Source organism: Ostrinia nubilalis (assembly GCF_963855985.1).
Source record: "Ostrinia nubilalis chromosome W unlocalized genomic scaffold, ilOstNubi1.1 SUPER_W_unloc_1, whole genome shotgun sequence".
Classification (NCBI taxonomy): Eukaryota; Metazoa; Arthropoda; class Insecta; order Lepidoptera; family Crambidae; genus Ostrinia; species Ostrinia nubilalis.
The window spans coordinates 3,062,524-3,078,629 of NW_026973566.1; positions in this window are offsets into that span (position 1 = coordinate 3,062,524).

Sequence of the window (16,106 nt, forward strand, 5' to 3'; positions counted from 1 at the left end):
TGATTTATATTAATATTCCATGGTAAATATGTATAATTGGTACACTTTTTAACTTGTTAAACACTACACACACAAAACATTGCACAGCCGCCATATTGAGTGACATTAAAATTTAGATTTATGTAATTCGTAAATTAGAATTTATTGTAAGGTTTCTGGTTTCTTAATAATTCAGAATTTAATTTAGATCTCGGATTCTAAATATGAAAAGTATTAAAATCCTGTTTATGATATATTGTAAAATGAGAAACTCCAACTTCCGCTTCCGAATAAAAATAGTTATAAAATCCTGTGCTCTGATTGGTAGACTGTTCTGATTGGTCGTTTTAAGCCGACCAATCGGAGTTGAGTAAAAAGAGGGAGAATGTGGGTATAAATAGATGGAATTTCTCATTGAGAGGCAGTCTGGACGGATCTTTGAGGTGATGCTGACCAAAGTTAAGTATACATTGTTTATTGGTACTATTATTATGCTTGTTGTGTAATTGTATTGTATTATTGTGATATTGTATTAACACCTGGCTATGTGGCTGCGCCAGGCCTATTATATTGACACCTGGCCAATTGATGGTGACATGCCACGGGGTCGGGTCGGTAGTTTGATGACCAGTATAAAGAAGGACAATGCTTATAGTTGCCGGTTATGTTATGGTACAAAACCTAAGTCGTAACCTAACCTAAACTTAATTCCTAACCTAACCTAAGTCTTAACGTAACCTAACTTAGAACTTGTGTTCTGTGTGTTTGATTATAAATACTGGTTATGCAAAATACCGTCAAAATGTTAATAATAAATAAGACTTAATTACTGCTAGATTACTCATTTTTATATAAGTTATAAATTGTTGTAACTGGTTGAAAAAGAGGCTGAAAAAGGTGACTGAGTTTCTTCCGCCACTTCTTCTCAGCACCAGCCCATATTGTCCCGAAGTGGTAGTAGGGCAAGCTATATTTGGGACGTGTATAAGTGCCCTGGAAAAGGGCTTTATACTGAATAAACCATTTGAATTTATAATTGGATTTTTAATTTGGAACTATTAAACTACAGTATTATAGTTCTATGTATTTCCACGGTATAATACGATTATGATAGGAATATAACGTAAAGTATTTTATGCTAGATTTTGCTTATTTTTATTCTTCTTTTTGTGGTAACTTTATTAACTAAAGAATCTGCTTTAATACATTAATATTTACTAATTTACAAATGACTAATGCTCAAGATCTAACATCAGAAGTGGGATTCGAGCGTTTTTGCTAATACTTCCTTGTCTAAGTTTCAGAATGGCACCTGCTCTCCGGATAGACCTCAAAACCAAATAAGATGCTGTTTTCCCGAATCGAAGACCTGATGAAAACGCGGCGCTGCAAGTCATCGAGTCAACAACCAGCGACAACGGTGCAGAAAGGTGATGAACATCGAAGAACGATCGACGGAGTTTGGATGAAGCAGCTTGGCGACCATCGCGAAGGCCGGTAAGGCCCTTTAGGGTTTTTCTTTAGTATATTATGTATATTAAGTCGAGAACCTGTAACACCTATCTGAATTGATATCATTGTAGTTCACAGTGTAAGGTTTTAATAAATTAAGTTAGAATATCATTATTAATTTGCGATAAATATTTCAATTATTTGAGTAAAACATGCGGGTAGATGAAAACCAGTTGTATCGATCGGCCGATGGATGGTACGATTCGACATTCCATAGCGCTTAATAAAAGGACTACACGAAGCGGAGTGGGGGCATTCTTCGTCGGGCATTTGAAGTGAACAGTGGTAGCTGGAAATAGTGTGTAACTACCTAGAAAATAGTGAGTTAGGTATAGATCTAGCTTTTAGTATTACCTCAGTTAATTGGATGGTGTTTTGGAATAAACGTTTTAAAGGTTATTTATTGTGTTATTTCGGCGTGTTCCTACATCTCAGAAGTGGGATCCACAAAAAAATGTGAGTACATTTAATTTCTATTTAATTTTTACTACCTAATGCTTTGCGTTATTTTAGTGGTGTTATAGTTCATGATATTCTTATTGTACGGAGTGTAATTGCCGTTACTTTTTATTATTTTTTTTTCTTCATAAAATCGGGTCGTTTTACTTGTTCTTACAAATTGCATAGATTTATATTGTGTAAATTTTAGTGAGCTATAACTATATTCTACTGCATAATTAAATGAATAAAGAGCTATTATATCAGAATAATTATAGTATTCTGGCTTTAACGCCTTTAGCGAAAATTAAGTTTTCCCATACCCTTTATCTTTTACTTTTTATTTTTCGAAATATAATTTATCTAAATATATAAAAGGAAAAACTGACTGACTGACTGACAGATCAACGCACAGCCTAAACGGCTAAACGTAGGCACTTGAAATTTGGAAGGGACGTAGTTTAGGTACCGTAGAGGTGCACTAAGAAAGGAATTCCCGAAATTACCACGGGAACGGGAATTAGCGGAAAAATCCTTTTGTATGAAAAATCTAAACCGCTTAAGGTAGATGCTTGAAATTTGGTGTGCAGGTACCTTAGTAAATTTAATGCTTAGGTACAACAGGATATCGTAAAATTCCCACGGGAACGGGAGTTAGCGGGAAAAAACATATGTATGAAAAAATCTAAACTGCGTAAGATAGACGCTTGAAAGTTGGCATGCAGGTACCTTAGTAAACTTAAAGCTTAGTTACAACAGGATATTGCAAAATTCCTACGGGAACGGGAGTTAACCGCTGAAGATAGATGAAGGGGGTAAAACGGGATCCACGCGTACGAAGTCGCGGGCGGCCGCTAGCTATCATCTATCTATCTATATAAATAAAAATGAATTGATGTTCGTTAGTCTGATTATAACTCGAGAACGACTGGGCCGATTGAGCTGATTTTGGTTTTAAAATGTTTGTCGTAGTCCAGGTCTAAACGATGAGTAAATACGCGCGCGATATTGTTTTTCTGTGACAGACAAAATTCCACGCGGGCGAAGCCGCGGGCGGAAAGCTAGTTAGAATATATAGGTAATGGTTATTTATTTTTTTTGACGACTCCGAGAAAATGGATGAGGAGGATGGTACCAGCCGAAGTCTGAAAACCCCCCAAAGGAGTCGTTCGTGCTCCATGACCACACGAAGCAACGCCAACATGCATCAAAGAAGCCACAGCCACGGCGGTCGATTGAGTCCACGGGCGAGCTGTGACGGTTGCAGCCGTTGCCGCCGGCTGGACACGCAGCTGAGCCGCGAGGGTCACAGCCGCAGTGAGCAGCCTGACACGCAGCCGAGCCGCGAGGGTCGCAGCCGCTGCCGACGGCTGGGCGCGGTGTCGAGCCGCGAGGATCGCAGCCGCAGCAAGCGGCTGGACGCGCGGTCAAGCCGCGAGGGTCGCAGCCGCTGCCGACGGCTGGGCTCGCAGTCGAGCCGCGAGGATCGCAGCCGCAGCAAGCGGCTGGACGCGCGGTCGAGCCGCGAGGATCGCAGCCGCAGCAAGCGGCTGGACGCGCGGTCGACCCGCGAGGGACGCAGCCGCTGCCGACGGCTGGGCTCGCGGTCGAGCCGCGAGGATCGCAGCCGCAGCAAGCGGCTGGACGCGCGGTCGAGCCGCGAGGGACGCAGCCGCTGCCGACGGCTGGGCGCGCGGTCGAGCCGCGAGGATCGCAGCCGCAGCAAGCGGCTGGACGCGCGGTCGAGCCGCGAGGGACGCAGCCGCTGCCGACGGCTGGGCGCGCGGTCGAGCCGTGAGGATCGCAGCCGCAGCAAGCGGCTGGACGCGCGGTCGAACCGCGAGGGACGCAGCCGCTGCCGACGGCTGGGCGCGCGGTCGAGCCGCGAGGATCGCAGCCGCAGCAAGCGGCTGGACGCGCGGTCGAGCCGCGAGGGACGCAGCCGCTGCCGACGGCTGGGCGCGCGGTCGAGCCGCGAGGATCGCAGCCGCAGCAAGCGGCTGGACGCGCGGTCGAGCCGCGAGGGACGCACCCGCAGCAGGCGGCCGGGTGCGCAGTCAGCAACGAGAGCAAGCAGGGAGCAGCCGGGTGCAGGGACAAGCAGCAGGCGACGTGACACCACGAGCGCCGGTCTTCACGCAAAAAGGTCATGTACTCCCACTTTTACCTCTAATGATATAGTTCAAATAATTAAATCTATCAAAGAAGTCTTGCCATCGCAGCCGTCTAACCAAAACACCTTGTCATCCAATAGGAGCTTAGACTCCAAAAATATAATTCCCGAGTTCAACCCTTCGGAGAAAAACCAACGCATAGATGTCTGGCTCCGAAAGGTGAACGAATGTGCACAGGTTTACGGCTGGGATGAGAAGACTACAGTACATTTCGCTATGCAAAAGCTTGCCGGATTAGCTAAGAGCTGGTACGAGAGCCTTAATACGATTATATTTACTTGGGAGGAGTGGCAAGCAAAGTTAAGTAGTGCGTTCCCTTCAGAGCAAAATTATGGGCAAGTCTTAGAAGACATGCTAAGGCGCAAAAGTAGGCTGAATGAATCAATGGAAATTTATTTTTACGAAAAGATAGCATTATTAAATCAGTGTGACATTACGGGTAGACGAGCCGTCGATTGCATCATTCACGGTATCTCTGATAGGACTATGAGGTCGAGCGCTCTAGCACTACGATGTGAGGGACCTGACCAACTTTTAAAATTCTTGTTGAGTAATAATAAGGAACTCTCACAACTACCACCGTTTAGAGATAGGAACGTTAACGCTGTAGATAACAAGACGAGTAAAACGAATTCAAAGATAAATACTAATATTTTTTGCTACAATTGCAAAGAAAAGGGGCATCCGTATCTAAGATGTCCAAAACCCCTCATCAAGTGCAGTCATTGTGACAAAATAGGTCATAAAACGGAGGCTTGTAGGCTAAAACATGAGATGGGGTCAACGAGGACTGACAGTGGGGCTAAGACTATGTGTATTACGAGTGATAATCCGAGTAGTAAATTCATAAAACAAGTTTTAGTTAACGGTGTCCCCCTGGAAGCATTCGTTGACCTCGGCAGCGAGGTCACCCTTGTCAAGCAGTCTTGTTTGGCTGAGCTTGGACTCTGTCATGATCAGACTCCAACAACAATGAAGGGTTTTGGCGATAGTCTAGTACAATCTGCGGGCTCCGTAAAATTGGATATATCCATTGACTGTGTAGCAGCCACTGTTTCATGTAGGGTAGTGGATGACTGTCTATTAGATAAACCTATCCTTATTGGTCAGACCTATTCGGAACAACCGCATATTGTTGTCTATAAGGACGCCAACCAGCTAAAGTTCGTACATGTAGGCACTGAGTTACCGGATATTCATGTGGATGACGAACAGTTAGAAACTGTTAGGATAGTGTCTCATTGCCAAATAGATGGTGCCGCGAGTGTTAGGGTTGCAACGCGATCGGCATTTAATGGTAGTGTGATCTTAGAAACCAAGGTGGTAGGGAAACCAAGTGCACAGTTTCTCGTTTGCGGTGGTGTATACAAAGTAAAGCAGGGTTTATTCTTTGTAACAGTTACGCCTTGCTCAGTCTCGTGTCAGATTCAAGAAAATTTCATCTTTTCCCGTGCTGAAAAGGTACAGAACGTGTACCGGCTCGGAAATGTAGGAGTTTCTCTAATTTCGGAATCTAGTCAAGTCAATTTAGTTAGCGATAAGGGTTCGAAAAGGTTTGATGAGGACGAAGTTCGCGTAGGAGAATCTGTCTGTGATAGCGACAAAAGCAAGCTCATAGACTTGCTTCGCCGTCACGAAGATTGTTTTGCACATGATCTGGCAGGACTAGGATGCACGAATACAACTAAAATGAAAATCGAATTAAATAGTCAGCGTCCTGTTGTATACAGGGTGGAAACGTTAAGTGATCTCACTCGATTATTTCTTAACTATACAAGATATTAAAAAACTGGTTACTGATCCTGAAAGTGCTTAATGAGCTCTTTCAAACGGTACCAATAATAAGTTACAGAATAAACTGGATCTATCTGAAAATTCAATGTTTCCAGCTTCCATACTAAATGTATGCCAGACACACAATATTAGAAGTGTAATTTTTTTAATTTAATAATAAATACTTAAAATAAACTCGTAAATTGTATTCTTATTTTAAATTATTAATGAATAACATTGGTTTTAGGCTTTACTTGCTATAATATTGTCCAGAGATGAGTGTCATGACTGTGGTAGTACTAAATGTATGGAAGAAGGAAACATTGAATTTTTGGTTAGATCCAGTTTATTCTGTAACCTATTATTGATACCATTGGATAGAGCTTGTGAAGCACTTTTAGAATCAGTAATCAGTTTTACGATATCATATGTAGTTTTTAAAATAATGTGAATTTACCAAATGTATGGAAGCTGGAAACATTGAAGTTTCGGATAGATCCAGTTTATTCTGTAACCTATTATTAATACCGTTTGATAGAGCTCATGAAGCACTTTCAGGATCAATAACTAGTTTATTGATATCTTGTATAGTTTAGAAATAATCGAGTGAGATCACTTATCGTTTCCACCCTGTATAGGCCATACCGCTTATCACATCACGAACGGGAGAAAGTGAGGGCTATGGTCGATGAGATGTTGCAGGCAGGAATTATCCGGGAATCCGTATCCGACTACGCTAGTCCGATTATCTTAGTGCGGAAGAAGGACGGGGGAATTAGACTGTGCGTCGATTATAGGTTGCTCAATTCGGTCACAGTAAAAGAACGGTATCCTATTCCTGTAATAGACGATGAGATAGCTAGATTATCTGGGCAGGCATGGTTCATCACGCTGGATTTAATGTCTGGATATTACCAAGTACCAATCGCCGAAGAAAGTAAACACCTCACAGCGTTCGTCACGCCGGACGGACAATACGAGTACAATCGTATGCCGTTTGGCTTGGCGAATGCGCCCGCGGTATTTCAGCGCATGATGAATCATGTCCTGGGTCCAGCTCGTTTCGATAAGGCCACCGTATATATAGACGATTTGCTTATTTATGGCAGAAGTACATCTGAATGCATGAACCGATTGGAAGAAGTCCTCAATTTATTACGAAAGGCGAACCTTAAATTAAATCTGTCCAAATGTAGTTTTCTACAAAATACAATTAATTATCTCGGATTAGAAATTAGCTCGGATGGTATGCGACCAGGAAAAGTAAAAATACAAAGCGTAGTAGATTTTCCCCGTCCAGAAAATGTGCACGGTGCGAGACAATTTTTAGGCTTGGTTAGTTACTTCAGAAAGTTTATACAGGGTTTCGCACAATTAGCACTGCCCATTACTAAATTACTTAAAAAGAATGCACCTTGGGAGTGGTCTCATGATCAAGAAGAGTCATTTAGGACTCTTAAGGCAAAACTAATTGATAGACCGGTGTTAGCCATATACGACCCTACAGCAGAGACCGAGCTTCACACGGACGCCAGCAAAATGGGCGTAGGGGGTATCTTGCTGCAACGCCCTAAAGGGAGTAAAGGCCCCTTTCATCCGGTTGCATACTACAGTCGCCAGACTACACCGGAGGAGAGGAACTTTCACTCCTACGAATTAGAAACATTAGCCGTAGTTTGCGCACTAAAAAAGTTGAGAGTTTACTTACTAGGAAAGCCATTTAAAATAGTGACAGACTGTAATGCGCTCCGATCTACTTTTGTAAAACGTGACCTTATACCCAGGATCGCACGCTGGTGGCTGGCATTACAGGAATTCAATTGTACTGTGGAATATCGGTCGGGGACAAAGATGAGTCACGCTGATGCTTTGTCCAGAAACCCAGTAGAGGACGCGGATACTCTTAATCCAGAACGTTATCCATCGGTCATGGTTATAAATGATGATGATTGGCTACTTACGTTACAACTGGGAGATCCAGAGCTGTGTAGAATTCGCGAAATTGTCAGTAGCAACCTAGATCCGAAGGGGTTAGAATACATTAAAAACAATTATGTGCTGAAGGATAATAAATTATATAGGTGTGAGGGTGATAATAAAGAAGTAGTTAGGTGGGTGGTACCAAAGGGTGCAAGGTGGCAAGTATGCAAGAGGAACCACGACGATATCGGACACGTCGGTTTCGAGAAAACTTTAGAGCGTATAAAAAAAAGTTATTATTTTTCAAAGATGAATCGATTTGTAAGAAAATATGTTGAGGCCTGCATCGATTGTGCATATGCCAAAAGTGGCACTAGATCACGCGAAGGATTATTGCATCCAATCGAAAAGATAGCGAAACCTTTTCACACTGTGCATATTGACCACCTTGGACCTTTTGTAAAGTCTAAGCGCGGACACACTCACGTTTTGACGGTCGTTGATTCATTCACAAAATTCCTGTTCATCAAACCAGTAAGAAATACGAATACGCAAAACGTCATAAAAGCTTTACAGGACATTTTTGATACTTTTAGAACTCCGGACAGATTGATAAGTGATCGAGGTTCTTGTTTTACTTCTCACGCATTTAGAAAATTCTGCCTTGATCGAGGAATAAAACATATTTTGAATGCCGTTGCGAGCCCTAGGTCCAACGGCCAAGCCGAACGTTACAACCGGACGATTCTAGACTCGCTTACCGCGCAGAATCTCCGAAATGATGAGAAAGACTGGGATATATCACTAGGTAGAATTCAATGGGGGCTAAATAATACAATTCAGAAGACGATAGGTAGATCACCTGCAGAAGTTATGTTTGGGACAGAAATGGGAAGTGAATTTAATCCTGTATTGAACGAAGCAGTCGAGGAAACACGCGAGGTCTCCTCTCTGCCGACTATTCGTAGTGAGGTTAAATCTAACATTGATAAAGCTCAAGACGCTCAAAAACGATATTATGACAAGAATAGGCATCCAGCACGTACCTATAATAACGGTGATTTAGTAAAAATAACAAAGGTGGCTTTTCAAAACAATGGCAAAAGTACTAAACTAATGCCCTCATATGAAGGCCCTTATAAGGTAGTAAAGGTTTTAGGTAATGATCGATACAAATTAGCACCAATTTCTGGGTTTGAGGGAATGAGACATAAACGTAAGACGACCGTGGCCGCTGACCGGATGCGACCATGGATCCATATAGCCTCTTTAGAAATTGACGCCGAAGGCAATAGAGACGCCAGGGATGATGCAAGCGATGGAAATATGTCAGAATGATAGGTATTAGATTATTAATAAAATAAAATATGTATGTTCCACTGTGTACTGTACTTGTACGTTAGTAATGAATAATAATGTATATATGTATTACTTGTTTACACGTATTATTTGGTTGTTTCAGGTCAAGCATAGGAGAAAAGCTAAGGGGCCCATGACTTGACCTGAAACCGGCGCTGTTAATGGTTAATCTTTAAACTAATATTCTTAAAAGGAGATTGGTTTCTAGATTTTGGATAAGATGTGTGTTGGTTGATAAATGATTACTAAAGTGTAGTAGTCAATTAATGGTTAAATAAATACTTGGTTAAAATAGTTGTATACATAGATATGGTTACTTAATTGGTTAAGTGGTTATTTAGAATAATGATTACTTGATCATGGTTATTTGATTTTGGTTACTGGGTTTAAAAATGTTATTTGGTTAAAAATAACAATATGCAGATATGGTTACAAAATTGGTTAATTAGTTATTTGGATTAATGGTTACTTGATGGATGAATGGTTATTTGATATTGATTACTTGGTTAAAAAAATGTTTACATATTTAGTTACAAATAATGACATGCAGATATGGTTACATAATTGGTTAATCAGTTATTTGGATTAATGGTTACTTAATTAATGGATGGTTATTTGATTTTGATTACTTGGTTATGGTTACTTAGATAAAAATGGTTATTGGGTTAATGGATAAATAGCATGTTTAGGCTGAGTTGCACCAGCAAACTTTGTCCGTAACTATGGCGATGACTGGTGCTTTTTTGTATGGAGTTTGATAGATTTTTTTTTTTGACGTTTGTTAAAGTCATGGTAAAATGGTGTAACCCAACCTCAGTTAAATATCCTTTTGTTCTGGGTTATTGTAATTAATTAATTTGCCAAAACATTGTACGAAGAATGCTCCATACCGCCGAGTGTAAGGTTTCACCAAATGCGTGTATGAGGACATTACACGATGTCAGAATAGCCGAGTGTAAGGTTTTAATAAATTAAGTTAGAATATCATTATTAATTTGCGATAAATATTTCAATTATTTGAGTAAAACATGCGGGTAGATGAAAACCAGTTGTATCGATCGGCCGATGGATGGTACGATTCGACATTCCATAGCGCTTAATAAAAGGACTACACGAAGCGGAGTGGGGGCATTCTTCGTCGGGCATTTGAAGTGAACAGTGGTAGCTGGAAATAGTGTGTAACTACCTAGAAAATAGTGAGTTAGGTATAGATCTAGCTTTTAGTATTACCTCAGTTAATTGGATGGTGTTTTGGAATAAACGTTTTAAAGGTTATTTATTGTGTTATTTCGGCGTGTTCCTACATCAGCGAGTTATATCAAACCTAAGATACGTCTCTCAGAGCAAAATTATACTAGTAGTAAATATTTTTAATAGAAGTCTAGTTAGTATTGTAGAGTATGACAGTGTTGTTTAACTTGCATGGAAGGTCGCCATGATCCTAAATGGGAGGGCTATTTCGTCGGATTGAAAAGACAATGCATAAGACATTTATTCCAGTAATCAAAATACATTGTGTAAGAAAACATAAAAAAAAAAAATAGTTTTCATATACATTTTTCACATAGTTACATACTAAATAAATACAATTTAAATTCTAATTCTATTGCAATATTACAATACATTTGAAAAAATATATTATATCTGATGAAATAGGCTAGTAAAGTAAAATAAATTTCAAATTCAACTCGACAAAAATATTAGCATGATCCACTACGCTATATTTTTTTTTCTTCTTTTTTCCGTAAGAACATCTCACCGCCCCTAGGTATTATTTCTTATTAGTTTTTCCTTTTTGTTGTATTCTATTCGATAAGTCTTTTCTTCTAGTCTCTTGGCGTTTTATCCTTTCTCTTCTGTAGTCTGCTGTGTTACCTTTTCATGCCGCTCAGACTCACAAATCCACGGAAGGTTGTAGACATAATCCTAATCTTGGTTAATGGTTTTTCTAAATTTAGTTTACTTCTACTATTAAAAACATTTGGTTCATTACATGATTACTACCGGTACATCCATGAAGTGGAGCGTAGTATTTGTACTGTCTCTGACACATATCCAACACAATAATTGTAAACCGCAACGTTGGAAGATGTGTACCGGCCAAACGTTGCCCGGTTGGACGATGACGAACACTACCAGTCGCAACACAGTTTTTACTTAGCGGCGGGTAGGGGACGGAATCTGATACATTTTGCCACCCTCATTATTGCTTATTCAGTAGTACTTTTTACTATTAATATAATTTATGTAAAACTATATTGTGTAAACAAACAATGTACACATACTGATAAGTTATGTTTTTGTTGATTAGTTAGTATGAATAATGGATGGCTCAATAAAAATATTTTTGATTTTTTTGAATTAAATGTCAGATTGGCCGAACGTATTATGAAAAATTTAACAATAAAATAACAATACTATTTCTAAGTCTATAGGTTTTTTACAACCTTGTTTGCTAAAAAGCATTGAGACAAATAACCATTATATACAATAACCGTTTAATGATGGACCTATTCGATAATTATTATACATTGATGCATTAGAAACGAATAGCAATATAAACAAACACTACTATACACGATTATACCATAATCATTTATGTTCTCTTAATATTTGTATATTCCACAACTTTGTTCCCACATTAACACAAATATGTAATATATCTTTGAAAACAACCTACCTTAGATAAATATTTGAATAATGAAAATCATGCTAGTTGTTATACTGCCAAAATGCAAGTCGTAGATAATCTGTCGATTCACTTATTTAAACGGCCCTAATGATAATATAAATAAGGCCATATCTGTAGTACTTGTTATTGAATATACCGCATAAAGAAAAGCGTTTCAATTTTCTTTATTTTGATGAGACTACAACGCTCATTTTGACGAAAAAAAAAATTATACCCTGGAATCGGTGTAGTTGTACCTTTTAAGGCATTGGTTTAATAATGACGGAAATGTGTTTATTATTAGTATCTAGTTGAATTACCTCGGCGATTTTATCGGTACTTGTGTTGATACTATAATTTAATTCATGAGAGGATTTGTCACTGGTACAATTTCACTTCATTTAATCTCATGAGGATTTGTCACTAGTACAATTTTCTTTAGTTATTATCAACAAATATACCATCTCACATCTTTTTTAATCATCTCAAATAAATAACCAAAATAAAAACAGTTCAACTTTCTTTCTGGGAAAGGAGAAATAAGAATATTTTTGATGGACAAGTACAATCGATTAAAACAAAATGTAATTAATATTCAAACCATTTTAAATTTAAGCTACTTAAATGACATTTAATGACTAAACACAAAACAATCGTGTAAAAAATATCTCTTTTTGTCAGTGCCCTGATAGCTGTCGATGATAGCTGATGTTATTGCATTTCGTATTGTTCTTGGACAGTCTCTTCCTTGTTAGTAGCTAGAATAGAAATGGAAAAAAAACATGATATTATTAAACAGGAAACATTTTTTCACATTATGATCAGGCTACTAGTTAAGTATAGATTGTTTATCTATTACTTAACCTCCCTTTTTCAAAAATTTTAAATAACTCTGCATACATATTATTATTGCTAAATTCGGCACAATTTTTAGTAAGGGTCTGGTAATTTTAAGATATTATTCGATATTTATTTATTTATTTATTTAAGGACAACCAACAAAACATACACCATACATTCACAGTATCCTTATAAATAAATTAAGCTAAGGTGTTGCCTTAATTAAAGGTTGCCACGACATGCACAGAATGTTGGAAAACAGTAACGTTGCCAAAGTGACAGAATGCAAAACAATAAATTATTTACTAACCGTCGGAGTATACAATTCAGAAATTTGTTTTTTGAACTTACGTAGCGAAGATGACATATCAACGCTGGCCCCGGACGAACGTGACAGGTTGCTAAATTGTGACTGAATCCTGTTGATAGAGGAGAAATGACCCAGATTTGTCCTAAAACCATTTGCTTTATACGGCAGATACCTGGACAACCGAGCTAGTTTGAAGGGAACATTGAGTTTAATCTGTCTAATGAGATCAGGACAATCTATGTAACCATTTATTATTTTGTATAGGAATAGACTATCCAATATTTTCCTGCGGTCTTCCAAGCTATACAGTTTAAAATAATTTAGGCGTGTATTGTAGCTTGGGAGCTGTTTAGCTAATTTATGTTGATATGACAAATGCCAAAGAAATCTCTTTTGTATTGATTCAACTCTGCGTTTATGTATTTCATAAAAAGGAGTCCAAACGACACTACCATACTCTAATCCCGACCGAACCAGTGAGTTGAAAACAGCAATTTTGCTCGATGCCTTTCTGAAATCCCGACAATTTCTAAGTATGAAACCCAGCAACCTAAAGCCTCTTGTGACTATTTTATCGATATGCACGTGAAAACGCAGTTTATTATCAATGTAGACTCCAAGGTCTCGAATGACATCAACTTCTCGTATCACTTGGTTGTCTATATTATATGAATTAAAATATTGATTCTTATTACGCGAAAAATGTACAAAGTTGCATTTATCAGCATTTAATTTTATTATATCATTTTTGTCTCCTTAGATAGGGGTCCAATTTTGTATGAAATGGTTTCAGTTTCCTTTACAAGGCTTTTCGAGACAATATTAACATTGCAAGTAGGTGATTTGGTATACTTACGTGTCCCAAAACCATTGGTGAAAGAAGTTTTAGGTATCTTAAAATTCAAAGGACCTTATTTTATTTTTAATTCAAGTAATAATATTGCATAGAGTCAATATTTATAATATACCTAATTGTTTTGCTCTGAGAGGAATAAAAATTAGTGTTAATTATAGCACAAAATATAACAGAAGACAAACTCCATACTAAACGCGTTCAAGCCACGCACACATAGACACCGCTCCTAGCAAGACTGTCTTGGACGAATGCGAGCGCGACGTGGCGCGACAGACGTTCGCCACACGTTCGCTGTGGTTCGCTTGAGTCACGCGCCGGTCAACCGCCTGTGATATTATTTTGTTTTGCGAAATTGACGAAAATGAGTGAACAGAAAAAGTCGTATTATAATTGTTCGGTATTTGGTTGCTTAAACTCATCATTAAATACCGAATTTTCATTTTTTAAATTACCAGTTGATTCGGGGAGGTAAGTTATTTATTTGAATTTCAATTGAAATTGAAAGCCAACTCAATTATTAGGAATATCGAATTGTTTTAGAGAGGTTTTAGGAATTATTGGATAACTAGCTTTTGCCCGCGGCTTCACCCGCGTGAAATTTAGTTTGTCACAGATCGTCATAAATTATAGCTTATATGTTATTCAGGGTTATAAACAATAATACTGTAAAGTTACATCAAAATCCGTTCAGTAGTTTTTGCGTGAAAGAGCAACAAACATCCAGACATCCAAACTTTCGCATTTATAATATTAGTTGGATAATAGTGTCAACCACTCAACTAAATACTACTTCCTTCTCGTGTATTTGTTTGCAAACTATTACTATAATAACGTACTAAATATAAATAAGTATACGTGGATATCTGTTATTGTCTTTCTTGCATAGTATTAAGAGTAACATTTTTCTATCATAACGAAATAAACACAACACATGACAAGACAACCCTGGCGCGACGGCCGAGCGTGCGAGCGAGAGAGGTATGCAAAGCGAGGTACATACATGAGTTTACCTTCTGTTATATTTTGTGATTATAGTTTCATAAGAAAATTAGCGGTATTGGCCCAAGGAAATGATTGATAGATGTCAGGGCTGACAGAGCGATTGTGGTATTTTATAATTGGTAATTATTATGTATGTGCCAAGCGCAAATATAATGTTCAATAAGAAACTCTGCCTGTGGCTGTGCCTGTGGCTGTGCCCGTGGCTGTGCCTAAATACTTGTGCCTGGGCTAAATACTTGTGCCTGTGGCTAAATACTTGTGCCTGTGGCTAAATACTTGTGCCTGTGGCTAAATACTTGTGCCTGTGGCTAAATACTTGTGCCAGTGGCTGTGCCGGTGGCTGTGCCTGTGGCTGTGCCTGTGGCTAAATACTTGTGCCAGTGGCTGTGCCGGTGGCTGTGCCTGTGGCTGTGCCTGTGGCTAAATACTTGTGCCTGTGTCTGTGCCTGTGGCTAAATACTTATGACTGTGGCTGTGGCTGTGCCTGGTGGCTGTGCCTGTGGCTAAGTAACTACGACTAAATATTTATGGCTTAATGCCTGTGGCTATTCCTGTAGTTATACATCAGGCTTATTCACATTTGAATAATTATAATGTAAACACTGTATTGTTTTTATAATATCGAAAAGTACTTCGAGAACGAAGTACATGTCAGTATGGCCGTGTTAGAATATATATATCTACATACCTGATTTATATTAATATTCCATGGTAAATATGTATAATTGGTACACTTTTTAACTTGTTAAACACTACACACACAAAACATTGCACAGCCGCCATATTGAGTGACATTAAAATTTAGATTTATGTAATTCGTAAATTAGAATTTATTGTAAGGTTTCTGGTTTCTTAATAATTCAGAATTTAATTTAGATCTCGGATTCTAAATATGAAAAGTATTAAAATCCTGTTTATGATATATTGTAAAATGAGAAACTCCAACTTCCGCTTCCGAATAAAAATAGTTATAAAATCCTGTGCTCTGATTGGTAGACTGTTCTGATTGGTCGTTTTAAGCCGACCAATCGGAGTTGAGTAAAAAGAGGGAGAATGTGGGTATAAATAGATGGAATTTCTCATTGAGAGGCAGTCTGGACGGATCTTTGAGGTGATGCTGACCAAAGTTAAGTATACATTGTTTATTGGTACTATTATTATGCTTGTTGTGTAATTGTATTGTATTATTGTGATATTGTATTAACACCTGGCTATGTGGCTGCGCCAGGCCTATTATATTGACACCTGGCCAATTGATGGTGACATGCCACG